The 26,766-nt window shown below is 38.9% G+C and overlaps 13 non-coding genes across 13 annotated transcripts; all 13 read right to left on the minus strand.

Annotated features, from left to right (window-relative positions):
- Positions 1-1,117: 1,117 nt before the first annotated feature.
- On the minus strand, positions 1,118-1,190 carry TRNAV-UAC (transfer RNA valine (anticodon UAC)). Its single transcript has one exon. It is a non-coding gene; the product is annotated as a tRNA-Val (tRNA).
- Positions 1,191-2,101: 911 nt separating this feature from the next.
- TRNAV-UAC (transfer RNA valine (anticodon UAC)) lies at positions 2,102-2,174 on the minus strand. Its single transcript has one exon. It is a non-coding gene; the product is annotated as a tRNA-Val (tRNA).
- Positions 2,175-3,832: 1,658 nt separating this feature from the next.
- Positions 3,833-3,905, minus strand: TRNAV-UAC (transfer RNA valine (anticodon UAC)). The gene has a single exon. It is a non-coding gene; the product is annotated as a tRNA-Val (tRNA).
- Positions 3,906-4,824: 919 nt separating this feature from the next.
- Positions 4,825-4,897, minus strand: TRNAV-AAC (transfer RNA valine (anticodon AAC)). Its single transcript has one exon. It is a non-coding gene; the product is annotated as a tRNA-Val (tRNA).
- Positions 4,898-6,044: 1,147 nt separating this feature from the next.
- On the minus strand, positions 6,045-6,117 carry TRNAV-UAC (transfer RNA valine (anticodon UAC)). The gene has a single exon. It is a non-coding gene; the product is annotated as a tRNA-Val (tRNA).
- A 911-nt stretch (positions 6,118-7,028) lies between these two features.
- Positions 7,029-7,101, minus strand: TRNAV-UAC (transfer RNA valine (anticodon UAC)). Its single transcript has one exon. It is a non-coding gene; the product is annotated as a tRNA-Val (tRNA).
- A 1,550-nt stretch (positions 7,102-8,651) lies between these two features.
- Positions 8,652-8,724, minus strand: TRNAV-UAC (transfer RNA valine (anticodon UAC)). Its single transcript has one exon. It is a non-coding gene; the product is annotated as a tRNA-Val (tRNA).
- Positions 8,725-11,614: 2,890 nt separating this feature from the next.
- Positions 11,615-11,687, minus strand: TRNAV-UAC (transfer RNA valine (anticodon UAC)). The gene has a single exon. It is a non-coding gene; the product is annotated as a tRNA-Val (tRNA).
- Positions 11,688-12,598: 911 nt separating this feature from the next.
- TRNAV-UAC (transfer RNA valine (anticodon UAC)) lies at positions 12,599-12,671 on the minus strand. Its single transcript has one exon. It is a non-coding gene; the product is annotated as a tRNA-Val (tRNA).
- Positions 12,672-15,950: 3,279 nt separating this feature from the next.
- Positions 15,951-16,023, minus strand: TRNAV-UAC (transfer RNA valine (anticodon UAC)). The gene has a single exon. It is a non-coding gene; the product is annotated as a tRNA-Val (tRNA).
- Positions 16,024-18,558: 2,535 nt separating this feature from the next.
- Positions 18,559-18,631, minus strand: TRNAV-UAC (transfer RNA valine (anticodon UAC)). Its single transcript has one exon. It is a non-coding gene; the product is annotated as a tRNA-Val (tRNA).
- Positions 18,632-19,544: 913 nt separating this feature from the next.
- On the minus strand, positions 19,545-19,617 carry TRNAV-UAC (transfer RNA valine (anticodon UAC)). The gene has a single exon. It is a non-coding gene; the product is annotated as a tRNA-Val (tRNA).
- Positions 19,618-21,271: 1,654 nt separating this feature from the next.
- TRNAV-UAC (transfer RNA valine (anticodon UAC)) lies at positions 21,272-21,344 on the minus strand. Its single transcript has one exon. It is a non-coding gene; the product is annotated as a tRNA-Val (tRNA).
- Positions 21,345-26,766: the final 5,422 nt, after the last annotated feature.

Here is a 26,766-nt window from a genome sequence, read left to right on the forward strand (position 1 = left end):
CTGTGAGCAGAGCACAGCGCGCCGGCCGGTACAAAGGCTCGGTCACGCTGTGCAGGCCGGCCAATCACTGCAATTCCACAACTAACAGGGCTGTGGCATTGCAGTGGTCTGCCAGCTAATCCCTGCATGAGGGCTGGCTCTCAAAAGAGCGCCAACATGCAGGGATGAAGACCACGAGTACAGCACGAGTATCGCGAGATTACTCGGTCCCCGCCGAGCAGCCCGAGTACAGTGATACTCGTGCGAGTACCGAGTAGTAACAAGCATGCTCGCTCATAAATAGTGATGACCACTCCACTATGAAACCTGTGAAATCCTGCAAAGTAATGGCATTTAGAGATGAGTTTTGACCGCCAGGGGAAAAAAATAAAATAATTTGTAGTTCTGTTTGTGATGGAAGCCAAAACATACCATCATCCGGCAACAACGCCGAGAACTTCATATAGTGTAGTTGGATAGCGTATTATTCCAACACTAAGAACAGATAGGTTTCACTAGGGATTGAACTTAGGACCTTCTGCGTGTTAAGCAGACGTGATGACCACTACACTATGAAACCTGACGAAAAGTTACAGTGTATTGGCTAACAGAGCAGAATTGTGACTGACGAGGCCTTTTTATTGCTGAAGGAAAGTATTTTTGGTTAATGAAACATTTACAATTATTATTACATATTTTACCAGTTTTATTCCTACAAAGGGATTTTGCTTAAATTGAAGTTTATATTGAATGTGTTACTTTTTTCTCCATAGTTTGGTCTTTTGCTTTTGTATTTATGGGAACTATATATTTTGAAACAAATAGGATTTTTATAATATGGGATTATGTTTTTAACCAAAAAAGTATTTTTGGTTAATGAAACATTTACAATTATTATTACATATTTTACCAGTTTTATTCCTACAAAGGGATTTAGCTTAAATCCACTACACTATGAAACCTTTGAAATCCTGCAAAGTAATGGCAATTAGAGACGAGTTTTGACCGCCAGGGGAAAAAAAACAAATTCGTAGCTCTGTTGGTGATGGAAGCTAAAACATCCCGTTATTCGGCAATAAAGCCAAGAACTTTATATACTGCAGGTTGATAGGGGATTATTTCAACACCAAGAACACATGGGTTTCACTGGGGATTGAACCCAGGACCTTCTGCGTGTAAAGCAGACATGATTTCCACTACACTATGAAACCTTAGAAAGCCTGCAAAGTAATGGCAATTAGAGACGAGTTTTGACTGCCAGGGAAAAAAAAATAATTTGTAGTTTTGTTTGTGATGGAAGCCAAAACATCCAGTCATTCGGCAACAAAGCCGAGAACTTCAAATATTGTAGTTGGATAGCGTATTATTTCAACACTAAGAACAGATTTGTTTCACTGGGGATTGAACTCAGGACCTTCTGCGTGTTAAGCAGACGTGTGACCACTACACTATGAAACCTGACAAAAAGTTACTGTGTATTGGCTAGCAGAGCAGAATTGTGACTGACGGGGCCGTTTTATTGCTGAAGGAAAGTATTTTTAGTTAATGAAACATTTACAATTATTATTACATATTTTACCAGTTTTATTGCTACAAAGGGATTTTGCTTAAATTGAAGTTTATATTGAATGTGTTACTTTTTTCTCCATAGTTTGGTCTTTTGCTTTTGTATATATGGGAACTATATAATTTGAAACAAGTAGGATTTTTATAATATGGGATTATGTTTTCTGCTAAAATGGTCAAAAAAAAAGAAACCCAAAATCGTAGTTCTCTTTGTGAAGGAAGCCAAAATGTATTGTCATTTGGCAACGAAACCAAGAATTTCACATATTACAAGTCGATAGGAAATTACTTCAACACCAAAAACCGATTGGTTACACTGGGGATTGAACACAGGACCTTCTGCGTGTGAAGCAGACGTGATGACCACTCCACTATGAAACCTTTGAAATCCTGCAAAGTAATGGCAATTAGAGACGAGTTTTGACCGCCAGGGGAAAAAAACAAATTCGTAGCTCTGTTGGTGATGGAAGCTAAAACATCCCGTTATTCGGCAACAAAGCCAAGAACTTTATATACTGCAGGTTGATAGGGGATTATTTCAACACCAAGAACACATGGGTTTCACTGGGGCTTGAACCCAGGACCTTCTGCGTGTAAAGCAGACGTGATTTCCACTACACTATGAAACCTTAGAAAACCTGCAAAGTAATGGCAATTAGAGACGAGTTTTGACTGCCAGGGAAAAAAAAAAACAAATTCGTAGCTCTGTTGGGGATGGAAGCCAAAACATCCCATCATTCGGCAACAAAGCCAAGAACTTCATATATTGTAGTTTAATTGAGTATTATTTCAACACCAAGAACAGTTTGGTTTTACTGGGGATTGAATGGAGGACCTTCTGCGTGTTAAGCAGACGTGATGACCACTACTCTATGAAACCTGATGGAAAGTTACTGTGTATTGGCTAGCAGAGCAGAATTGTGACTGACGGGGCCTTTTTATTGCTGAAGGAAAGTATTTTTGGTTAATGAAACATTTACAATTTTTATTACATATTTTACCAGTTTTATTCCTACAAAGGGATTTTGCTTAAAAGGAAGTTTACATTGAATGTGTTACTTTTTTCCACATAGTTTAGTTGTTTGCTTTTGTATTTAAAGGAACTATATATTTTGAAATAAACAGGATTTTTATAATATGGGATTATGTTTTCTGCTAAAATGGTCAATAAAAAAGAAACCCAAAATCGTAGTTCTCTTGGTGAGGGAAGCCAAAATAAATTATCAGTTGGCAACAAAACCAAGCATTTCATATACTACAGGTTGATAGCAAATTACTTCAACAGCGAAAACAGCTTGTTTTTCCTGGGGATTGAACCCAGGACCTTCTGCGTGTGAAGTAGACGTGATGACCACTCCACTATGAAACCTGTGAAATCCTGCAAAGTAATGGCAGTTAGAGATGAGTTTTGACCGCCAGTGGAAAAAAAAAAAATAATTTGTAGTTCTGTTTGTGATGGAAGCCAAAACATACCATCATTCGGCAACAATGCCAAGAACTTCATATATTGTAGTTGGATAGCAAATTATTTCAACACAAAGAACAGATTGGTTTCACTGGGGATTGAACCCAGGACTTTCTGCGTGTTAAGCAGACGTGATGACCACTACATTATGGAACCTGACGAAAAGTTACTGTGTATTTACTAGCAGAGCAGAATTGTGACTGACGGGGCCTTTTTATTGCTGAAGGAAAGTATTGTTGGTTAATGAAACATTTACAATTATTATTACATATTTTACCAGTTTTATTCCTACAAAGGGATTTTGCTTAAATTGAAGTTTATATTGAATGTGTTACTTTTTTCTCCATAGTTTGGTCTTTTGCTTTTGTATTTATGGGAACTATATAATTCGAAACAAATAGGATTTTTATAATATGGGATTATGTTTTCTGCTAAAATGGTCAATAAAAAAGGAAACCCAAAATCGTAGTTCTCTTTGTGATGGAAGCCAAAATGTATTGTCATTTGGCAACGAAACCAAGAATTTCACATATTTCAAGTCGACAGGAAATTACTTCAACACCAAAAACAGATTGGTTTCACTGGGGATTGAACCCAGGACCTTCTGCGTGTGAAGCAGACGTGATGACCACTACACTATGGAACCTTTGAAATACTGCAAAGTAATGGCAATTAGAGACGAGTTTTGACCGCCACGGGAAAAAAAACAAATTCGTAGCTCTGTTGGTGATGGAAGCTAAAACATCCCGTTATTCGGCAACAAAGCCAAGAACTTTATATACTGCAGGTTGATAGGGGATTATTTCAACACCAAGAACACATGGGTTTCACTGGGGATTGAACCCAGGACCTTCTGCGTGTAAAGCAGACGTGATTTCCACTACACTATGAAACCTTTGAAAGCCTGAAAAGTAATGGCAATTAGAGACGAGTTTTGACCGCCAGGGAAAAAAAAAACAAATTCGTAGCTCTGTTGGGGATGGAAGCCAAAACATCCCATCATTCGGCAACAAAGCCAAGAACTTCATATATTGTAGTTTTATTGAGTATTATTTCAACACCAAGAACAGATTGGTTTTACTGGGGATTGAACGCAGGACCTTCTGCGTGTTAAGCAGACGTGATGACCACTACTCTATGAAACCTGATGGAAAGTTACTGTGTATTGGCTAGCAGAGCAGAATTGTGACTGACGGGGCCTTTTTATTGCTGAAGGAAAGTATTTTTGGTTAATGAAACATTTACAATTTTTATTACATATTTTACCAGTTTTATTCCTACAAAGGGATTTTGCTTAAAAGGAAGTTTACATTGAATGTGTTACTTTTTTCAACATAGATTAGTTGTTTGCTTTTGTATTTAAAGGAACTATATATTTTGAAACAAACAGGATTTTTTTAATATGGGATTATGTTTTCTGTTAAAATGGTCAATAAAAAAGAAACCCAAAATTGTAGTTCTCTTGGTGAGGGAAGCCAAAATATATTATCAGTTGGCAACAAAACAAAAAATTTCATATAATACAGGTTGATAGCAAATTACTTCAACAGCGAAAACGGCTTGTTTTTACTGGAGATTGAACCCAGGACCTTCTGCGTGTGAAGTAGACGTGATGACCACTCCACTATGAAACCTATGAAATCCTGCAAAGTAATGGCACATAGAGACGAGTTTTGACCGACAGGGGAAAAAAAATAAAATAATTTGTAGTTCTGTTTGTGATGGAAGCCAAAACATACCATCATTCGGCAACAATGCCGAGAACTTCATATAGTGTAGTTGGATAGCGTATTATTTCAACACTAAGAACAGATTGGTTTCACTGGGGATTGAACCCAGGACCTTCTGCGTGTTAAGCAGACGTGATGACCACTACACTATGAAACCTGACGAAAAGTTACTGTGTATTGGCTAACAGAGCAGAATTGTGACTGACGAGGCCTTTTTATTGCTGAAGGAAAGTATTTTTGGTTAATAAAACATTTACAATTATTATTACATATTTTACCAGTTTTATTCCTACAAAGGGATTTTGCTTAAATTGAAGTTTATATTGAATGTGTTACTTTTTTCTCCATAGTTTGGTCTTTTGCTTTTGTATATATGGGAACTATATAATTTGAAACAAGTAGGATTTTTATAATATGGGATTATGTTTTCTGCTAAAATGGTCAATAAAAAAGAAACCCAAAATCGTAGTTCTCTTTGTGAAGGAAGCCAAAATGTATTGTCATTTGGCAACGAAACCAAGAATTTCACATATTACAAGTCGATAGGAAATTACTTCAACACCAAAAACCGATTGGTTACACTGGGGATTGAACACAGGACCTTCTGCGTGTGAAGCAGACGTGATGACCACTCCACTATGAAACCTTTGAAATCCTGCAAAGTAATGGCAATTAGAGACGAGTTTTGACCGCCAGGGGAAAAAAACAAATTCGTAGCTCTGTTGGTGATGGAAGCTATGAAACCTGACGAAAAGTTACAGTGTATTGGCTAGCAGAGCAGAATTGTGACTGACGAGGCCTTTTTATTGCTGAAGGAAAGTATTTTTGGTTAATGAAACATTTACAATTATTATTACATATTTTACCAGTTTTATTCCTACAAAGGGATTTTGCTTAAATTGAAGTTTATATTGAATGTGTTACTTTTTTCTCCATAGTTTGTTCTTTTGCTTTTGTATTTATGGGAACTATATATTTTGAAACAAATAGGATTTTTATAATATGGGATTATGTTTTTAACCAAAAAAGTATTTTTGGTTAATGAAACATTTACAATTATTATTACATATTTTACCAGTTTTATTCCTACAAAGGGATTTAGCTTAAATCCACTACACTATGAAACCTTTGAAATCCTGCAAAGTAATGGCAATTAGAGACGAGTTTTGACCGCCAGGGGAAAAAAAAACAAATTCGTAGCTCTGTTGGTGATGGAAGCTAAAACATCCCGTTATTCGGCAATAAAGCCAAGAACTTTATATATTGCAGGTTGATAGGGGATTATTTCAACACCAAGAACACATGGGTTTCACTGGGGATTGAACCCAGGACCTTCTGCGTGTAAAGCAGACATGATTTCCACTACACTATGAAACCTTAGAAAGCCTGCAAAGTAATGGCAATTAGAGACGAGTTTTGACTGCCAGGGAAAAAAAAATAATTTGTAGTTTTGTTTGTGATGGAAGCCAAAACATCCAGTCATTCGGCAACAAAGCCGAGAACTTCAAATATTGTAGTTGGATAGCGTATTATTTCAACACTAAGAACAGATTTGTTTCACTGGGGATTGAACTCAGGACCTTCTGCGTGTTAAGCAGACGTGTGACCACTACACTATGAAACCTGACAAAAAGTTACTGTGTATTGGCTAGCAGAGCAGAATTGTGACTGACGGGGCCATTTTATTGCTGAAGGAAAGTATTTTTAGTTAATGAAACATTTACAATTATTATTACATATTTTACCAGTTTTATTGCTACAAAGGGATTTTGCTTAAATTGAAGTTTATATTGAATGTGTTACTTTTTTCTCCATAGTTTGGTCTTTTGCTTTTGTATATATGGGAACTATATAATTTGAAACAAGTAGGATTTTTATAATATGGGATTATGTTTTCTGCTAAAATGGTCAAAAAAAAAGAAACCCAAAATCGTAGTTCTCTTTGTGAAGGAAGCCAAAATGTATTGTCATTTGGCAACGAAACCAAGAATTTCACATATTACAAGTCGATAGGAAATTACTTCAACACCAAAAACCGATTGGTTACACTGGGGATTGAACACAGGACCTTCTGCATGTGAAGCAGACGTGATGACCACTCCACTATGAAACCTTTGAAATCCTGCAAAGTAATGGCAATTAGAGACGAGTTTTGACCGCCAGGGGAAAAAAACAAATTCGTACCTCTGTTGGTGATGGAAGCTAAAACATCCCGTTATTCGGCAACAAAGCCAAGAACTTTATATACTGCAGGTTGATAGGGGATTATTTCAACACCAAGAACACATGGGTTTCACTGGGGCTTGAACCCAGGACCTTCTGCGTGTAAAGCAGACGTGATTTCCACTACACTATGAAACCTTAGAAAACCTGCAAAGTAATGGCAATTAGAGACGAGTTTTGACTGCCAGGGAAAAAAAAAAACAAATTCGTAGCTCTGTTGGGGATGGAAGCCAAAACATCCCATCATTCGGCAACAAAGCCAAGAACTTCATATATTGTAGTTTAATTGAGTATTATTTCAACACCAAGAACAGTTTGGTTTTACTGGGGATTGAACGGAGGACCTTCTGCGTGTTAAGCAGACGTGATGACCACTACTCTATGAAACCTGATGGAAAGTTACTGTGTATTGGCTAGCAGAGCAGAATTGTGACTGACGGGGCCTTTTTATTGCTGAAGGAAAGTATTTTTGGTTAATGAAACATTTACAATTTTTATTACATATTTTACCAGTTTTATTCCTACAAAGGGATTTTGCTTAAAAGGAAGTTTACATTGAATGTGTTACTTTTTTCCACATAGTTTAGTTGTTTGCTTTTGTATTTAAAGGAACTATATATTTGGAAACAAACAGGATTTTTATAATATGGGATTATGTTTTCTGCTAAAATGGTCAATAAAAAAGAAACCCAAAATCGTAGTTCTCTTGGTGAGGGAAGCCAAAATATATTATCAGTTGGCAACAAAACCAAGAATTTCATATATTACAGGTTGATAGCAAATTAATTCAACAGCGAAAACAGCTTGTTTTTCCTGGGGATTGAACCCAGGACCTTCTGCGTGTGAAGTAGACGTGATGACCACTCCACTATGAAACCTGTGAAATCCTGCAAAGTAATGGCATTTAGAGATGAGTTTTGACCGCCAGGGGAAAAAAATAAAATAATTTGTAGTTCTGTTTGTGATGGAAGCCAAAACATACCATCATTCGGCAACAATGCCGAGAACTTCATATAGTGTAGTTGGATAGCGTTTTATTCCAACACTAAGAACAGATAAGTTTCACTGGGGATTGAACTTAGGACCTTCTGCGTGTTAAGCAGACGTGATGACCACTACACTATGAAACCTGACGAAAAGTTACAGTGTATTGGCTAACAGAGCAGAATTGTGACTGACGAGGCCTTTTTATTGCTGAAGGAAAGTATTTTTGGTTAATGAAACATTTACAATTATTATTACATATTTTACCAGTTTTATTCCTACAAAGGGATTTTGCTTAAATTGAAGTTTATATTGAATGTGTTACTTTTTTCTCCATAGTTTGGTCTTTTGCTTTTGTATTTATGGGAACTATATATTTTGAAACAAATAGGATTTTTATAATATGGGATTATGTTTTTAACCAAAAAAGTATTTTTGGTTAATGAAACATTTACAATTATTATTACATATTTTACCAGTTTTATTCCTACAAAGGGATTTAGCTTAAATCCACTACACTATGAAACCTTTGAAATCCTGCAAAGTAATGGCAATTAGAGACGAGTTTTGACCGCCAGGGGAAAAAAAACAAATTCGTAGCTCTGTTGGTGATGGAAGCTAAAACATCCCGTTATTCGGCAATAAAGCCAAGAACTTAATATACTGCAGGTTGATAGGGGATTATTTCAACACCAAGAACACATGGGTTTCACTGGGGATTGAACCCAGGACCTTCTGCGTGTAAAGCAGACATGATTTCCACTACACTATGAAACCTTAGAAAGTCTGCAAAGTAATGGCAATTAGAGACGAGTTTTGACTGCCAGGGAAAAAAAAATAATTTGTAGTTCTGTTTGTGATGGAAGCCAAAGCATACCATCATTCGGCAACAATGCCAAGAACTTCATATATTGTAGTTGGATAGCAAATTATTTCAACACAAAGAACAGATTGGTTTCACTGGGGATTGAACCCAGGACTTTCTGCGTGTTAAGCAGACGTGATGACCACTACATTATGGAACCTGACGAAAAGTTACTGTGTATTTAATAGCAGAGCAGAATTGTGACTGACGGGGCCTTTTTATTGCTGAAGGAAAGTATTGTTGGTTAATGAAACATTTACAATTATTATGACATATTTTACCAGTTTTATTCCTACAAAGGGATTTTGCTTAAATTGAAGTTTATATTGAATGTGTTACTTTTTTCTCCCTGTGCCACAAAAAATCCTAAGTTTGCCCAGATGCTCAAGGAGTACCTTGCAGATCAAACAACTGTACTCCGACATTCCTCTGTGCCTTACAATTAATGGGTATCGAAGCTGGACACGTGGCATGAGTTGGCTCTCTACGCCTTGGAAGTCCTGGCCTGCCCTGCCGCTAGCATTTTGTCAGAGCTTGTTTTTAGTGCCGCAGGTGGAATCATTACAGATAAACGCACCTGCCTGTCAACTGTAAATGCTGACAGGCTGACTCTGATCAAGATGAACAAGGGTTGGATTGGGCCAGACTTCACCACACCACCAGCAAATGACAGCGAAATTTAAAGTTTGTAACGGGAATTTGCCATGTACCTCCACTCACCCATGGTAACACACTTCTGGACTTTGGCTAATCGCTGGACTGCTCCTCCTTCTCCTCATGCGCCATCATGATGACCGTTACAATAGTTAGGCCGTTGTTTCAGGTATACCCCCAGTGGTAAATTTTTTCGACCATTCTTTCAAAATGGGCATTACAACGACAGGAAACCCGCTCCTTTGCAATGGGAACAATGTTTTGAGGCCCTTATGCACATCTCTATCCAGGGACAATGTGGAGCCTCCAAATTTTTGGCTGCCCTGCCTAAGGGCTATACTACAATAGACCCACTGCCTTACAATGGGCACTTCAGGTTTACAGGCCATCATGCACGTCTCTATCCAGGGACAATATGGAGCCTGACACTTCCACCTACTGCCACACACGTGCGGTTTTTAAATGCAAGCACGGACGCACTAAGAACCTAACAGGTTTTTAGGAGCGACAATTACTGAGAAGTCTGACACTATCAGCCACTGCTGACTGACGTGTATTATTCACTAGACTTGTGCGTTATATAATAGTTTGTGCAAAACGTGCACCTGTACGCTGCCACCGACAGACACATATACTGAGAAGTCTGACACTATCTGGACTGCTTTAGACTGTGTACACCAGCCCCAGATATGATGAAGGCTGGTATACGGTCACCACTAAGAATGGCTATATACCCTGCCTGCCTGCCTGCCTGTATACTGCTACAATAGTCCTGACAAGGACTCTTCTGGTCACTAGCCTGTATTCCGACCTGGCTATACCCTTCCTGTATATAGCAACAATAGTCCTGAGAAGGACTCTGCTACTGTACTCCGACCTGGCTATACCCTGCCTGCCTGTATACAACTAGAATAGTCCTGAGAAGGACTTCTGGTCACACTGTTTGCAGCCCTGCTCCGGAACTAACTATAAAGGGCCGCAAACCTTTCCCTGAAGCAGCGACACGCTCCCTGCACTGACTGTCTGGATAGCTGTGAGCAGAGCACAGCGCGCCGGCCGGTACAAAGGCTCGGTCACGCTGTGCAGGCCGGCCAATCACTGCAATTCCACAACTAACAGGGCTGTGGCATTGCAGTGGTCTGCCAGCTAATCCCTGCATGAGGGCTGGCTCTCAAAAGAGCGCCAACATGCAGGGATGAAGACCACGAGTACAGCACGAGTATCGCGAGATTACTCGGTCCCCGCCGAGCAGCCCGAGTACAGTGATACTCGTGCGAGTACCGAGTAGTAACAAGCATGCTCGCTCATAAATAGTGATGACCACTCCACTATGAAACCTGTGAAATCCTGCAAAGTAATGGCATTTAGAGATGAGTTTTGACCGCCAGGGGAAAAAAATAAAATAATTTGTAGTTCTGTTTGTGATGGAAGCCAAAACATACCATCATCCGGCAACAATGCCGAGAACTTCATATAGTGTAGTTGGATAGCGTATTATTCCAACACTAAGAACAGATAGGTTTCACTAGGGATTGAACTTAGGACCTTCTGCGTGTTAAGCAGACGTGATGACCACTACACTATGAAACCTGACGAAAAGTTACAGTGTATTGGCTAACAGAGCAGAATTGTGACTGACGAGGCCTTTTTATTGCTGAAGGAAAGTATTTTTGGTTAATGAAACATTTACAATTATTATTACATATTTTACCAGTTTTATTCCTACAAAGGGATTTTGCTTAAATTGAAGTTTATATTGAATGTGTTACTTTTTTCTCCATAGTTTGGTCTTTTGCTTTTGTATTTATGGGAACTATATATTTTGAAACAAATAGGATTTTTATAATATGGGATTATGTTTTTAACCAAAAAAGTATTTTTGGTTAATGAAACATTTACAATTATTATTACATATTTTACCAGTTTTATTCCTACAAAGGGATTTAGCTTAAATCCACTACACTATGAAACCTTTGAAATCCTGCAAAGTAATGGCAATTAGAGACGAGTTTTGACCGCCAGGGGAAAAAAAACAAATTCGTAGCTCTGTTGGTGATGGAAGCTAAAACATCCCGTTATTCGGCAATAAAGCCAAGAACTTTATATACTGCAGGTTGATAGGGGATTATTTCAACACCAAGAACACATGGGTTTCACTGGGGATTGAACCCAGGACCTTCTGCGTGTAAAGCAGACATGATTTCCACTACACTATGAAACCTTAGAAAGCCTGCAAAGTAATGGCAATTAGAGACGAGTTTTGACTGCCAGGGAAAAAATAATAATTTGTAGTTTTGTTTGTGATGGAAGCCAAAACATCCAGTCATTCGGCAACAAAGCCGATAACTTCAAATATTGTAGTTGGATAGCGTATTATTTCAACACTAAGAACAGATTTGTTTCACTGGGGATTGAACTCAGGACCTTCTGCGTGTTAAGCAGACGTGTGACCACTACACTATGAAACCTGACAAAAAGTTACTGTGTATTGGCTAGCAGAGCAGAATTGTGACTGACGGGGCCGTTTTATTGCTGAAGGAAAGTATTTTTAGTTAATGAAACATTTACAATTATTATTACATATTTTACCAGTTTTATTGCTACAAAGGGATTTTGCTTAAATTGAAGTTTATATTGAATGTGTTACTTTTTTCTCCATAGTTTGGTCTTTTGCTTTTGTATATATGGGAACTATATAATTTGAAACAAGTAGGATTTTTATAATATGGGATTATGTTTTCTGCTAAAATGGTCAAAAAAAAAGAAACCCAAAATCGTAGTTCTCTTTGTGAAGGAAGCCAAAATGTATTGTCATTTGGCAACGAAACCAAGAATTTCACATATTACAAGTCGATAGGAAATTACTTCAACACCAAAAACCGATTGGTTACACTGGGGATTGAACACAGGACCTTCTGCGTGTGAAGCAGACGTGATGACCACTCCACTATGAAACCTTTGAAATCCTGCAAAGTAATGGCAATTAGAGACGAGTTTTGACCGCCAGGGGAAAAAAACAAATTCGTAGCTCTGTTGGTGATGGAAGCTAAAACATCCCGTTATTCGGCAACAAAGCCAAGAACTTTATATACTGCAGGTTGATAGGGGATTATTTCAACACCAAGAACACATGGGTTTCACTGGGGCTTGAACCCAGGACCTTCTGCGTGTAAAGCAGACGTGATTTCCACTACACTATGAAACCTTAGAAAACCTGCAAAGTAATGGCAATTAGAGACGAGTTTTGACTGCCAGGGAAAAAAAAAAACAAATTCGTAGCTCTGTTGGGGATGGAAGCCAAAACATCCCATCATTCGGCAACAAAGCCAAGAACTTCATATATTGTAGTTTAATTGAGTATTATTTCAACACCAAGAACAGTTTGGTTTTACTGGGGATTGAACGGAGGACCTTCTGCGTGTTAAGCAGACGTGATGACCACTACTCTATGAAACCTGATGGAAAGTTACTGTGTATTGGCTAGCAGAGCAGAATTGTGACTGACGGGGCCTTTTTATTGCTGAAGGAAAGTATTTTTGGTTAATGAAACATTTACAATTTTTATTACATATTTTACCAGTTTTATTCCTACAAAGGGATTTTGCTTAAAAGGAAGTTTACATTGAATGTGTTACTTTTTTCCACATAGTTTAGTTGTTTGCTTTTGTATTTAAAGGAACTATATATTTTGAAATAAACAGGATTTTTATAATATGGGATTATGTTTTCTGCTAAAATGGTCAATAAAAAAGAAACCCAAAATCGTAGTTCTCTTGGTGAGGGAAGCCAAAATAAATTATCAGTTGGCAACAAAACCAAGCATTTCATATACTACAGGTTGATAGCAAATTACTTCAACAGCGAAAACAGCTTGTTTTTCCTGGGGATTGAACCCAGGACCTTCTGCGTGTGAAGTAGACGTGATGACCACTCCACTATGAAACCTGTGAAATCCTGCAAAGTAATGGCAGTTAGAGATGAGTTTTGACCGCCAGTGGAAAAAAAAAAAATAATTTGTAGTTCTGTTTGTGATGGAAGCCAAAACATACCATCATTCGGCAACAATGCCAAGAACTTCATATATTGTAGTTGGATAGCAAATTATTTCAACACAAAGAACAGATTGGTTTCACTGGGGATTGAACCCAGGACTTTCTGCGTGTTAAGCAGACGTGATGACCACTACATTATGGAACCTGACGAAAAGTTACTGTGTATTTACTAGCAGAGCAGAATTGTGACTGACGGGGCCTTTTTATTGCTGAAGGAAAGTATTGTTGGTTAATGAAACATTTACAATTATTATTACATATTTTACCAGTTTTATTCCTACAAAGGGATTTTGCTTAAATTGAAGTTTATATTGAATGTGTTACTTTTTTCTCCATAGTTTGGTCTTTTGCTTTTGTATTTATGGGAACTATATAATTCGAAACAAATAGGATTTTTATAATATGGGATTATGTTTTCTGCTAAAATGGTCAATAAAAAAGAAACCCAAAATCGTAGTTCTCTTTGTGATGGAAGCCAAAATGTATTGTCATTTGGCAACGAAACCAAGAATTTCACATATTACAAGTCGATAGGAAATTACTTCAACACCAAAAACAGATTGGTTTCACTGGGGATTGAACCCAGGACCATCAGCGTGTGAAGCAGACGTGATGACCACTACACTATGAAACCTTTGCAATCCTGCAATGTAATGGCAATTAGAGACGAGTTTTGACCGCCAGGGGAAAAAAACCAAATTCGTAGCTCTGTTGGTGATGGACGCTAAAACATCCCGTTATTCGGAAACAAAGCCAAGAACTTTATATACTGCAGGTTGATAGGGGATTATTTCAACACCAAGAACACATGGGTTTCACTGGGGATTGAACCCAGGACCTTCTGCGTGTTAAGCAGACGTGATTTCCACTACACTATGAAACCTTTGAAAGCCTGCAAAGTAATGGCAATTAGAGACGAGTTTTGACCTCCAGGGAAAAAAAAAACAAATTCGTAGCTCTGTTGGGGATGGAAGCCAAAACATCCCATCATTCGGCAACAAAGCCAAGAACTTCATATATTGTAGTTTTATTGAGTATTATTACAACACCAAGAACAGATTGGGTTTACTGGGGATTGAACGCAGGACCTTCTGCGAGTTAAGCAGACGTGATGACCACTACTCTATGAAACCTGATGGAAAGTTACTGTGTATTGGCTAGCAGAGCAGAATTGTGACTGACGGGGCCTTTTTATTGCTGAAGGAAAGTATTTTTGGTTAATGAAACATTTACAATTTTTATTACATATTTTACCAGTTTTATTCCTACAAAGGGATTTTGCTTAAAAGGAAGTTTACATTGAATGTGTTACTTTTTTCCACATAGATTAGTTGTTTGCTTTTGTATTTAAAGGAACTATATATTTTGAAACAAACAGGATTTTTTTAATATGGGATTATGTTTTCTGCTAAAATGGTCAATAAAAAAGAAACCCAAAATCGTAGTTCTCTTGGTGAGGGAAGCCAAAATATATTATCAGTTGGCAACAAAACAAAAAATTTCATATAATACAGGTTGATAGCAAATTACTTCAACAGCGAAAACGGCTTGTTTTTACTGGAGATTGAACCTAGGACCTTCTGCGTGTGAAGTAGACGTGATGACCACTCCACTATGAAACCTATGAAATCCTGCAAAGTAATGGCACATAGAGACGAGTTTTGACCGACAGGGGAAAAAAAATAAAATAATTTGTAGTTCTTTTTGTGATGGAAGCCAAAACATACCATCATTCGGCAACAATGCCGAGAACTTCATATAGTGTAGTTGGATAGCGTATTATTTCAACACTAAGAACAGATTGGTTTCACTGGGGATTGAACCCAGGACCTTCTGCGTGTTAAGCAGACGTGTGACCACTACACTATGAAACCTGATGAAAAGTTACTGTGTATTGGCTAGCAGAGCAGAATTGTGACTGACGGGGCCTTTTTATTGCTGAAGGAAAGTATTTTTAGTTAATGAAACATTTACAATTATTATTACATATTTTACCAGTTTTATTCCTACAAAGGGATTTTGCTTAAATTGAAGTTTATATTGAATGTGTTACTTTTTTCTCCATAGTTTGGTCTTTTGCTTTTGTATTTATGGGAACTATATATTTTGAAACAAATAGGATTTTTATAATATGGGATTATGTTTTTAACCAAAAAAGTATTTTTGGTTAATGAAACATTTACAATTATTATTACATATTTTACCAGTTTTATTCCTACAAAGGGATTTAGCTTAAATCCACTACACTATGAAACCTTTGAAATCCTGCAAAGTAATGGCAATTAGAGACGAGTTTTGACCGCCAGGGGAAAAAAAACAAATTCGTAGCTCTGTTGGTGATGGAAGCTAAAACATCCCGTTATTCGGCAATAAAGCCAAGAACTTTATATACTGCAGGTTAATAGGGGATTATTTCAACACCAAGAACACATGGGTTTCACTGGGGATTGAACCCAGGACCTTCTGCATGTAAAGCAGACGTGATTTCCACTACACTATGAAACCTTAGAAAGCCTGCAAAGTAATGGCAATTAGAGACGAGTTTTGACTGCCAGGGAAAAAAAAAATAATATGTAGTTCTGTTTGTGATGGAAGCCAAAACATCCCGTCATTCGGCAACAAAGCCGAGAACTTCAAATATTGTAGTTGGATAGCATATTATTTCAACACTAAGAACAGATTTGTTTCACTGGGGATTGAACTCAGGACCTTCTGCGTGTTAAGCAGACGTGTGACCACTACACTATGAAACCTGACAAAAAGTTACTGTGTATTGGCTAGCAGAGCAGAATTGTGACTGACGGGGCCGTTTTATTGCTGAAGGAAAGTATTTTTAGTTAATGAAACATTTACAATTATTATTACATATTTTACCAGTTTTATTGCTACAAAGGGATTTTGCTTAAATTGAAGTTTATATTGAATGTGTTACTTTTTTCTCCATAGTTTGGTCTTTTGCTTTTGTATTTATGGGAACTCTATATTTTGAAACAAATAGGATTTTTATAATATGGGATTATGTTTTCTGCTAAAATGGTCAATAAAAAAGAAACCCAAAATCGTAGTTCTCTTTGTGAAGGAAGCCAAAATGTATTGTCATTTGGCAACGAAACCAAGAATTTCACATATTACAAGTCGATAGGAAATTACTTCAACACCAAAAACAGATTGGTTTCACTGGGGATTGAACCCAGGACCTTCTGCGTGTGAAGCAGACGTGATGACCACTCCACTATGAAACCTTTGAAATCCTGCAAAGTAATGGCAATTAGAGACGAGTTTTGACCGCCAGTGGAAAAAAAACAAATTCGTAGCTCTGTTGGTGATGGAAGCTAAAACATCCCGTTATTCGGCAACAAAGCCAAGAACTTTATATACTGCAGGTTGATAGGGGATTATTTTAACACCAAGAACACATGGGTTTCACTGGGGCTTGAACCCAGGACCTTCTGCGTGTAAAGCAGACGTGGTTTCCACTACACTTTGAAACCTTAGAAAGCCTGCAAAGTAATGGCAATTAGAGACGAGTTTTGACTGCCAGGGAAAAAAAAAAAACAAATTCGTAGCTCTGTTGGGGATGGAAGCCAAAACATCCCATCATTCGGCAACAAAGCCAAGAACTTCATATATTGTAGTTTAATTGAGTATCATTTCAACACCAAGAACAGTTTGGTTTTACTGGGGATTGAACAGAGGACCTTCTGCGTGTTAAGCAAACGTGATGACCACTACTCTATGAAACCTGATGGAAAGTTACTGTGTATTTGCTAGCAGAGCAGAATTGTGACTGACAGGGCATTTTTATTGATGAAGGAAAGTATTTTTGGTTAATGAAACATTTACAATTTTTATTACATATTTTACCAGTTTTATTCCTACAAAGGGATTTTGCTTAAATTGAAGTTTATATTGAATTTGTTACTTTTTTCCACATAGTTTAGTTGTTTGCTTTTGTATTTAAAGGAACTATATATTTTGAAACAAACAGGATTTTTATAATATGGGATTATGTTTTCTGCTAAAATTGTCAATAAAAAAGAAACCCAAAATCGTAGTTCTCTTGGTGATGGAAGCCAAAATATATTATCAGTTGGCAACAAAACAAAGAATTTCATATGTTACAGGTTGATAGCAAATTACTTCAACAACGAAAACGGCTTGTTTTTACTGGGGATTGAACCCAGGACCTTCTGCGTGTGAAGTAGCCGTGATGACGACTCCACTATGAAACCTGTGAAATCCTGCAAAGTAATGGCATTTAGAGACGAGTTTTGACCGCCAGGGGAAAAAAAAAAATAATTTGTAGTTCTGTTTGTGATAGAAGCCAAAACATCCCGTCATTCAGCAACATAGCTGAGAACTTCAAATATTGTAGTTGGATAGCGTATTTTTTCAACACTAAGAACAGATTGGGTTCACTGGGGATTGAACTCAGGACCTTCTGCGTGTTAAGCAGACGTGTGACCACTACACTATGAAACCTGATGAAAAGTTACTGTGTATTGGCTAGCAGAGCAGAATTGTGACTGACGGGGCCTTTTTATTGCTGAAGGAAAGTATTTTTAGTTAATGAAACATTTACAATTATTATTACATATTTTACCAGTTTTATTCCTACAAAGGGATTTTGCTTAAATTGAAGTTTATATTGAATGTGTTACTTTTTTCTCCATAGTTTGGTCTTTTGCTTTTGTATTTATGGGAACTATATATTTTGAAACAAATAGGATTTTTATAATATGGGATTATGTTTTTAACCAAAAAAGTATTTTTGGTTAATGAAACATTTACAATTATTATTACATATTTTACCAGTTTTATTCCTACAAAGGGATTTAGCTTAAATCCACTACACTATGAAACCTTTGAAATCCTGCAAAGTAATGGCAATTAGAGACGAGTTTTGACCGCCAGGGGAAAAAAAACAAATTCGTAGCTCTGTTGGTGATGGAAGCTAAAACATCCCGTTATTCGGCAATAAAGCCAAGAACTTTATATACTGCAGGTTAATAGGGGATTATTTCAACACCAAGAACACATGGGTTTCACTGGGGATTGAACCCAGGACCTTCTGCATGTAAAGCAGACGTGATTTCCACTACACTATGAAACCTTAGAAAGCCTGCAAAGTAATGGCAATTAGAGACGATTTTTGACTGCCATGGAAAAAAAAAATAATTTGTAGTTCTGTTTGTGATGGAAGCCAAAACATCCTGTCATTCGGCAACAAAGCCGAGAACTTCAAATATTGTAGTTGGATAGCATATTATTTCAACACTAAGAACAGATTTGTTTCACTGGGGATTGAACTCTGGACCTTCTGCGTGTTAAGCAGACGTGTGACCACTACACTATGAAACCTGACAAAAAGTTACTGTGTATTGGCTAGCAGAGCAGAATTGTGACTGACGGGGCCGTTTTATTGCTGAAGGAAAGTATTTTTAGTTAATGAAACATTTACAATTATTATTACATATTTTACCAGTTTTATTGCTACAAAGGGATTTTGCTTAAATTGAAGTTTATATTGAATGTGTTACTTTTTTCTCCATAGTTTGGTCTTTTGCTTTTGTATTTATGGGAACTCTATATTTTGAAACAAATAGGATTTTTATAATATGGGATTATGTTTTCTGCTAAAATGGTCAATAAAAAAGAAACCCAAAATCGTAGTTCTCTTTGTGAAGGAAGCCAAAATGTATTGTCATTTGGCAACGAAACCAAGAATTTCACATATTACAAGTCGATAGGAAATTACTTCAACACCAAAAACAGATTGGTTTCACTGGGGATTGAACCCAGGACCTTCTGCGTGTGAAGCAGACGTGATGACCACTCCACTATGAAACCTTTGAAATCCTGCAAAGTAATGGCAATTAGAGACGAGTTTTGACCGCCAGGGGAAAAAAAACCAATTCGTAGCTCTGTTGGTGATGGAAGCTAAAACATCCCGTTATTCGACAACAAAGCCAAGAACTTTATATACTGCAGGTTGATAGGGGATTATTTCAAGACCAAGAACACATGGGTTTCACTGGGGCTTGAACCCAGGACCTTCTGCGTGTAAAGCAGACGTGATTTCCACTACACTATGAAACCTTAGAAAGCCTGCAAAGTAATGGCAATTAGAGACGAGTTTTGACTGCCAGGGAAAAAAAAAACAAATTCGTAGCTCTGTTGGGGATAGAAGCCAAAACATCCCATCATTCGGCAACAAAGCCAAGAACTTCATATATTGTAGTTTAATTGAGTATCATTTCAACACCAAGAACAGTTTGGTTTTACTGGGGATTGAACGGAGGACCTTCTGCGTGTTAAGCAGACGTGATGACCACTACTCTATGAAACCTAATGGAAAGTTACTGTCTATTGGCTAGCAGAGCAGAATTGTGACTGACGGGGCCTTTTTATTGCTGAAGGAAAGTATTTTTGGTTAATGAAACATTTACAATTTTTATTACATATTTTACCAGTTTTATTCCTACAAAGGGATTTTGCTTAAAAGGAAGTTTACATTGAATGTGTTACTTTTTTCCACATAGTTTAGTTGTTTGCTTTTGTATTTAAAGGAACTATATATTGTGAAACAAACAGGATTTTTATAATATGGGATTATGTTTTCTGCTAAAATGGTCAATAAAAAAGAAACCCAAAATCGTAGTTCTCTTGGTGAGGGAAGCCAAAATAAATTATCAGATGGCAACAAAACCAAGCATTTCATATACTACAGGTTGATAGCAAATTACTTCAACAGCGAAAACAGCTTGTTTTTTCTGGGGATTGAACACAGGACCTTCTGCGTGTGAAGTAGACGTGATGACCACTCCACTATGAAACCTGTGAAATCCTGCAAAGTAATGGCATTTAGAGATGAGTTTTGACTGCCAGGGGAAAAAAAAAAAATAATTTGTAGTTCTCTTTGTGATGGAAGCCAAAACATACCATCATTCGGCAACAATGCCAAGAACTTCATATATTGTAGTTGGATAGCGTATTATTTCAACACTAAGAACAGATTGGTTTCACTGGGGATTGAACTCAGGACCTTCTGCGTGTTAAACAGGCGTGTGACCACTACACTATGAAACCTGACAAAAAGTTACTGTGTATTGGCTAGCAGAGCAGAATTGTGACTGACGGGGCCTTTTTATTGCTGAAGGAAAGTATTTTTAGTAATGAAACATTTACAATTATTATTACATATTTTACCAGTTTTATTCCTACAAAGGGATTTTGCTTAAATTGAAGTTTATATTGAATGTGTTACTTTTTTCTCCATAGTTTGGTCCTTTGCTTTTGTATTTATGGGAACTATATATTTTGAAACAAATAGGATTTTTATAATCTGGGATTATGTTTTCTGCTAAAATGGTCAATAAAAAAGAAACCCAAAATCGTAGTTCTCTTTGTGATGGAAGCCAAAATGTATTGTCATTTGGCAACGAAACCAAGAATTTCACATATTACAAGTCGATAGGAAATTACTTCAACACCAAAAACAGATTGGTTTCACTGGGGATTGAACCCAGGACCTTCTGCGTGTGAAGCAGACGTGATTTCCACTACACTATGAAACCTTTGAAATCCTGCAAAGTAATGGCAATTAGAGACGAGTTTTGACCGCCAGGGGAAAAAAAACAAATTCGTAGCTCTGTTGGTGATGGAAGCTAAAACATCCCGTTATTCGGCAACAAAGCCAAGAACTTTATATATTGCAGGTTGATAGGGGATTATTTCAACACCAAGAACACATGGGTTTCACTGGGGATTGAACCCAGGACCTTCTGCGTGTAAAGCAGACATGATTTCCACTACACTATGAAACCTTTGAAAGCCTGCAAAGTAATGGCAATTAGAGACGAGTTTTGACCGCCAGGGAAAAAACAAACAAATTCGTAGCTCTGTTGGGGATGGAAGCGAAAACATCCCATCATTCGGCAACAAAGCCAAGAACTTCATATATTGTAGTTTAATTGAGTATTATTTCAACACCAAGAACAGATTGGTTTTACTGGGGATTGAACACAGGACCTTCTGCGTGTTAAGCAGTCGTGATGACTAGAGATGAGCGAACTGGTCCCGGTTCGGCTCGAGGCGGTTCGCCGAACGGAGGTCCCGTTCGAGTTCAGTTCGTCGAACGTTCGACGAACCGAACTCGAACGTATAGGCTATAATGGGAGGCAATCACAAACATATAAAAATGCATGATAAATGTACACAAAAAGTTAATAAACATTGCCATAACACTTACCGGTCCTCGCGATCCCTTCTGCACTCTGTCTCCTGCCGCTATTCCATCCGATGATCGCTGAATCCTCCCCGTGACCAGCACTGCCAGCAGAGATGCAGGACCTACGTCAAAATAGCCATGTGACCAGTCACGTGGCTATTATCTCATTGGCTACAGACTGGTCACATGACTATGACACGTCATGTAGGACCTGCGAGTGCATCTCTCCGGTACACGGTGCACATATGTGTATCGCCGTGTACCGGCGACATGCTCTAGCACACGGTCGACTCCCCGTTCCGTTAGGGACCGGCTGACACAGCCGGTCATTAACGGAGATCACCGTTGCCATAGCAACGCAGTTAGCGGTGACGTCACCGCTAACCGCGGCTCCGAGAGCACCGTTGCTATGGTAACGCGTCTGTCAGCGTTACCGCTGTTACCGCTGACAGCCAGCACTGATCACTCACGGAGTGAAGGCTGCACGATTGTAGTGAGCATTGTAGTGAGGATGAGGTTCCCCAGCCCCAAGTGATGAGCTGGTGAACCTCATCCTTCCTCACTACAATCGTCACTACTACTACACTAGAAAGAAGACAGAAGAGCAGGATCGTGGAGGGCTGACAGGGGGTAATAAAGATGGAGTCTCTAATGTGTCTGTGTATTTATTTCTATTAAAGTATTTTTTCTCTGTGTGGTGTCTTTTTTTTAACCCTTTATTGGAGATTCTTAATGGCCGGGTCAAACGTGCCTGACATTGAGAATCTCTGGCTTAATACTGGCTAGTAAAACAAAGCCAGTATTAACTCATGATTACCCAACAAGCCACCCGGCTCCAGGGCTGTTGGAAGAGTTGGATACAGCGCCAGATGATGGCGCTTCTATGAGAGCGCCATTTTCTGGGACGGCTGCGGACAGAAATCCGCAGCAGAGGCACCCAGAAACCTCGGGCTAACCTGTGCTGCGGATTCCAATCCCCAGCTGCCTAGTTGTACCCGGCTGGACACAAAAATGGGGCGAAGCCCACGTCATTTGTTTTTTAATTATTTCATGAAATAAGTGAAATAATTAAAAAAAAACGGGCTTCCCTATATTTTTGGTTCCCAGCCGGGTACAAATAGGCAACTGGGGGTGGGAGGCAGCCCGTGGCTGCCTGCTGTACCTGGCTAGCATACAAAAATATGGCGAAGCCCACGTCATTTTTTTGGTGGGCAAAAAAATTCTGCATACAGTCCTGGATGGAGTATGCTGAGCCTTCTAGTTCTGCAGCTGCTCTCTGCTCTTCTCCATACAGACAGACAGCAGCTGCAGAACTACAAGGATCAGCATACTCCATCCAGGACTGTATGCAGAAGTTTTTTGCCCCCTGAAAAAATTATGTGGGCTTCGCCATATTTTTGTATGCTAGCCAGGTACAGGAGGCAGGTACGGCTGCCCCCAACCCCCAGTTGCCTATTTGTACCCGGCTGGGAACCAAAAATAAAGGGAAGCCCTTTTTTATTATTTCATGAATTTCATGAAATAATTAGAAAACAAATGACGTAGGCTTCGCCCCATTTTTGTGTCCAGCCAGGTACAACTAGGCAGCTGGGGATTGGAATCCGCAGCACAGGTTGGCCTGAGCTTTCTGGGCCCCACTGCTGCGAATTGCAGTCTGCAGCCGCCTCAGAAAATGGCATTTTCATAGAAGCGCCATCTTCTGGCGCTGTATCCAACTCTTCCAGCACCTGCCTGCTATACCTGGCTAGCATACAAAAATATGGCGAAGCTCACGTCCTTTTTTTGTAGTTTTTTGGCAAAAAAAATAAAAAATGCTTCCCTGGATTTTCCATTGCCAGTGAAGGTAACACCAAGCAGTGGGGGTTAGCAGCCAGTAGCTGCTTGGATTACCCTTAGCTAGCAATACAAAAAATGCAGCGGGAGCCCATATATATTTTTTTTAATTATTTATTTAAATAACTAAAAATAAAATGGGCTTCCCTGTATTTTGATTGCTGGACATCACAGTGCTGTAAAAATAAATCTTTAAAAAAATGACGTAGCGCTCCGCGGTATTTTTGATTCTCAGCGCAGATAAAGCAGACAGCTATGGGTTGCCACCCCCATCTGCCTGCCGTTACCTTGGTTGGCAATCAAAATACAGGGAAGCCCATTAATTTTTTCTATTTAAAAAATAGTTAAAAAAAAAAATGACGTTGGGTCCCCCCATTTTTGATAGCCAGCTAGGGTAAAGCAGACGGCTGTAGCCTGAAAACCACAGCTGGCAGCTTTAGCGTGGTTGGGGATCCAATGTGGAGGTCCCCTCAGGCTCTTTTTTATAATTATTTTATAAATATTAATAATTACACAATAAAAGTAGGGTCCCCCCCAAATTGGATCACCAGCCAAGGTAAAGCGGACAGCTGTGGTCTGGGATTCTCAGGGTGGGAAGGTCCATAGTTATTGGGCCTTCACAGCCTAAAAATAGCAGGCCGCAGGCACCCCAGACGTGGCGCATCCACTAGATGCGCCAATCCTGGCGCTTCACCCCAGCTCATCCCGTGCCCTGGTGCAATGGCAAACAGGGTAATAAATCGGGAAAAAGTGGAGAATAAGAGGAGAAAAAGTGGAGAAAAAAATGGAGAAAAAGTGGTGAAAAAGTGGAGAAAAAGTGGAGAAAAAAATGTAGAAAAAGTGGAGAAAAAATGTAGAAAAAGTGGAGAAAAAGTGGAGAATAAGTGGAGAAAAAGTGGAGAAAAAAGTTGAGAAAAAAGTTGAGAAAAAGTGGAGAAAAAGTAGAGAAAAAGTGGAGAAAAAGTGGAGAAAAAGTGGAGAAAAAAGTGGAGAAAAAAATAGAGAAAAAGTGGAGAAAAAGTGGAGAAAAAGTGGAGAAAAAAGTGGAGAAAAAAATAGAGAAAAAGTGGAGAAAAAGTGGAGAAAAAGTGGAGAAAAAAGTGGAGAAAAAAATAGAGAAAAAGTGGAGAAAAAGTGGAGAAAAAGTGGAGAAAAAAATGGAGAAAAAGTGGAGAAAAAGTGGAGAAAAAGTGGAGAAAAAAATGGAGAAAAAGTGGAGAATAAGTGGAGAAAAAGTTAAGAATAAGTGGAGAAAAAAATGGAGAAAAAGTGGAGAAAAAGTAGAGAAAAAGTGGAGAATAAGTGGAGAATAAGTGGAGAAAAAATGTAGAAAAAGTGGAGAAAAAATGGAGAATAAGTGGAGAAAAAGTGGAGAATAAGTGGAGAATAAGTGGAGAAAAAGTGGAGAATAAGTGGAGAAAAAAATGGAGAAAAAGTGGAGAAAAAATGTTGAAAAAGTGGAGAAAAAATGGAGAAAAAGTGGAGCACCCTTTGGTGCCTTTCATGTGGCACTAAGGGGTGCTTAGCTTTTTATTTAGCCAAAAAAATGAAAAAAAAAATGACGTAGGGTTCCCCCTAGTTTTGTAGCCAGCTGGGGTAAAGCAGACGGCTGCAGCCTGCAGACCACAGCTGGCAACCTCACCTTGGCTGGTAATCCAAAACTGAGGGCACCCCACGCTGTTATTTTAAATTAAATAAATAATTAAAAAAAAAAACACGTAGGGGTCCCCCAAAATTGGATCACCAGCCAAGGTAAAGCAGACAGCTGGGGCCTGATATTCTCAGACTAGGGAGGTCCATGGTTATTGGACTCTCCCCAGCCTAAAAATAGCAGGCCGCAGCCGCCCCAGAAGTGGCGCATCCATTAGATGCGCCAATCCTGGTGCTTCGCCCCAGCTCATCCCGCGCCCTAGTTCGGTGGCAAACGGGGTAATATATGGGGTTAATACCAGATGTGTAATGTCACCTGGCATTAAGCCCTGGGGTTGGTGAGGTCAGGCGTCTATCAGATACCCGACATCACCAACCCAGTCAGTAATAAAAAAAAATAGACGACAAACACATTTTTATTTGAAAAAACACTCCCCAAAACATTCCCTCTTTAACCAATTTATTAGAATGAAAAATAAATCCAGGTCTGGTGTAATCCAAGGGGTTGCCATGACGATTAACACTGTCCCAGTCAATGAAGAACAGAATGTTCCCCATTGGCTGGGAGAGCAGTGCAGTGACCTGAGCTAACATCAATGGGTCAGCCCAGGTCACTGCAGGGCATGACAAGTGCTGCTGTCAGCGAGGTACATTACCTGCGCTGATCTCCAGCACTGCCGACAACCCCTGTCACTGAGTTCAATGACCGGAGCCTTCACACCAAGTCTCGAGAGAGGCCCGTGACGTCACCGCTAGTCAGTCTCGGGTCGGAAGCGAGAGGTGACGTGACAAGCGGCGGCCATGGAGGACAGTGACAGCGCTGAGGTCGGGATGGCAGGACTTCATCACCGCAGGTAAGCCGAGCGGGAATGTGTGTGTGAGTGTGTGTGTGAGTGTATGTGTACATGCCGCGGGCAGGAGGGGGAGGAGCGAGCTGAGCGGGGAAGTGTGGGCTTCCTGCACGTAACTAGGATAAACATCGGGTTACTAACCAAAGCGCTTTGGTTGGATACCCGATGTTTTTCTTGGTTACCAGCTTGTGGCAGGCTGCCAGTGATGGCTCCTGCACACTGTAGCCGTAAAAAGCCCTGCTTTTTACTGCTAGAACCGTTCTCGAACATTTCTAGAACTATCGAGCTTTTGCAAAAAAGCTCGAGTTCTAGTTCGATCTAGAACAGCCCCAAAAATCACTCGAGCCCCGAACTGGAGAACCTCGAACCGCGAACCGCGCTCAACTCTAGTGATGACCACTACTCTATGAAACCTGATGGAAAGCTACTGTGTATTGGCCAGCAGAGCAGAATTGTGACTGACAGGGCCTTTTTATTGCTGAAGGAAAGTATTTTTGGTTAATGAAACATTTACAATTTTTATTACATATTTTACCAGTTTTATTCCTACAAAGGGATTTTGCTTAAAAGGAAGTTTACATTGAATGTGTTACTTTTTTCCACATAGTTTAGTTGTTTGCTTTTGTATTTAAAGGAACTATATATTTTGAAACAAACAGGATTTTTATAATATGGGATTATGTT

Source organism: Anomaloglossus baeobatrachus, chromosome 2 (genome assembly GCF_048569485.1).
Source record: "Anomaloglossus baeobatrachus isolate aAnoBae1 chromosome 2, aAnoBae1.hap1, whole genome shotgun sequence".
NCBI lineage: Eukaryota > Metazoa > Chordata > Amphibia > Anura > Aromobatidae > Anomaloglossus > Anomaloglossus baeobatrachus.